Here is a 2,589-nt window from a genome sequence, read left to right on the forward strand (position 1 = left end):
ATGATGCGATAGTAACTCATCTACATAAGCAAGGTGTGCAATAGTCAGATCTAGATGTAAAAAAGAGCCATTATTTTAGTATTTTCTTCTAATAACTTACGACGAGGTCCACCATAAGCTATAGTAACAATAAAATAATGATAATAATTATAATGATAACATACCAACAGTTCTTTTTGACATCTTTACATTTTCTTGTAGCTGTCTTATTTTACTTTTGCCCAAAGCAATTACTTTTTCTTTTTCTAATAATTATTAAAATAATTATTAGTACAAACTAATTTGATGATACCTGATTGTAACTGGTCATTTTCTAATTTCATTGCTAGCAGCATTGTTTTATAAAATATACTATGCCGGGCAAAATGGTCTTACTTTTCATTTCCTTTTCTAATGACAATAACTTTTTCTTTAGTACTTTTTCAGACTTGGCAAGTTTTTCTAGATAATTATATTTAAAAAATTGAATTAAATTTTGTATGTGCACAGGATAGGCTGACCTTTTTCATTGATTATCTCATTTTTTTGTTTTAATGCAGATTGCAATTCATTTTTTGTCTCTTCCAAAATTTGTCTAGTCTTATCTAATAACAATATCTATAATGAATTTATTGCATTTTTAGAACAGTATATACCAGCTTCCTCAATTAATATTTTCTTCTCTTTTTGATATTTTGCGAATTGCGCTAAAATTGATGCATGTAGAACAATATTTTGTGATTTATAAAGCACAATACCTTTTAACTTTTCATTTTGTGATAGCAAACCTTGTACAATCTTCTCTCCTATGATTATAATTACATAAAAGTGCACAAAATCTTATTTACTTTCATCTTTATCAGTTGCTGACTGTAATTTCTTAATTTCTTCTGCAAAACTTTCCTCTTCACCTTCCTTCTCTTCCTGATAAGATGCTAACTGTACTTTAAGTAGTTGCAATTCTTCATTTTGCTCCTCAATCTTCTCCTGTAAAGACTTTTCCAGTTGTATGACTTCTGTATGAAATAATGCATATAGTGTTATGCTTGAGTAGCTATTTTTTTCTAGTCATTAACTTAGTTATAATCATGTACATTACCTTCTTTCTCAGATTGAAATGAGACAAGTTGCTCTTCTAAAAGATCTTTTATTTCTTTTAGTTTCTCATTCTCCTATTATTATCATAACAATGACTGAAATGCCATAGATCAGGAAATTAGTGTGGTAGGAAATTTTTGCGGTTTAAAATTGTGCTGTGACTTAATTTTTACTAAATAAGACTGTGTCATGTATTATTGAATGTGGCATGTAATTATATGGGTAATCTATTTTTTTGCGAAATTCTAATGCAGTAAAATTTAAATCACAGTAAAAATTTCCAGATAGACGGTAGTTTAAATTCTCACTAACTTCTCCACGTTCTGTTAAATGTGATACTTTCTCTTGTAACCGCTTTGTCTCAGCTTATAATAAATTTAATGAACTATTGCAAGGACACTTATTTATACCTGCTTTTTTTTCAAACTTATCACTCTCTGCTCTATAGGCTGCACTCAACATTTTTTTTTTAGTATGCAGTGTTTCCTTCAGTGACTCTGCTTCTTTCTTCAACAAATCTGCTTCATTCTTTGATGATTCTGCTTTTTCCTTTGCTTCTTTTTTAATTATCGCAATTTCCTGTGAAATGAAAGTTAAAAACTATGTTAATAGGATCAAACGTATATGCTTGACTAATTTATTTGACTTAGTAATCACCTACCTCTGTACTGTTAATCAGTTGTACATTCAATGACAGCATCATTTGTTTCATTAAACCACATTTAGTAGGAGTGGAGGTATCATTTACCTGTTATTAATAATAAAATCAGTTCATAAATAGTCTATTTACCTCATACACAGTGCAGTATCCAATGGTTAATCTCTTCACTTTGTTTTCTTTCAATACATCAATATTATTGAGAGCAGTTCTAATTAACTGCTCAGATAGAATCAATGGGAAGGAACAAGTGATAGTGAAAGAATTGCCGCCTCTAATGACATTTAATCTGAGATGTGGTGATAAATTCTCAAATACATCTGATGACAGTCTCTGGACATCCTTGAGCACTGATTCATGAGCGTCTTTATCAACAAAAATGGTAATTATTTCACACTCAAGTGGCAAAACATATGAAAGCTGTTCTTCTAGACTTTGACTGAGTTTCATTTCCATTAGCTCCTCAATAGCTTCTTTATATTCCTCAACAACTGGTTTAGCCTCCTCTATATTGAACTCATCAACAAAAAACTCTAGCATACTAATATCATCAAGCTGACAGTTATCACAAACTAATTCTAAAAGGTCACGGATATCTTGACACTGAGCCACTTGAGGTCTTAATGTTTTGTCGTATGTACGCAATACAGATTTGATATTATCAATGGATGGAGACTGAGGGTTGCTCATCATGATTGATCCCACTTTGAAGAATGTCTGGCCAAACTTTAATCGCATCATCTTAAATTCTGAAGTAACATTCTTAGGTAGATAAATCTTCAACCCTAACTTAAGTAATATATGATAACATAGCTAATTCTTACCATTGGCATTATTTGCTTGAATGGAGTCAT

At 30.7% G+C, this 2,589-nt stretch overlaps 1 long non-coding RNA gene across 1 annotated transcript; it reads right to left on the reverse strand.

The window, feature by feature from the left end:
* Positions 1–10: 10 nt before the first annotated feature.
* On the reverse strand, positions 11–437 carry LOC109587135 (uncharacterized). Its single transcript, XR_002187404.1, has 5 exons — positions 376–437; positions 293–325; positions 165–245; positions 101–118; positions 11–50 (listed from the first exon to the last, which is right to left on the reverse strand). It is a non-coding gene; the product is annotated as an uncharacterized LOC109587135 (long non-coding RNA).
* Positions 438–2,589: the final 2,152 nt, after the last annotated feature.

This window comes from Amphimedon queenslandica, unplaced genomic scaffold (genome assembly GCF_000090795.2).
Source record: "Amphimedon queenslandica unplaced genomic scaffold, v1.1 AMPQUscaffold_12678, whole genome shotgun sequence".
In the NCBI taxonomy this organism is placed as follows: domain Eukaryota; kingdom Metazoa; phylum Porifera; class Demospongiae; order Haplosclerida; family Niphatidae; genus Amphimedon; species Amphimedon queenslandica.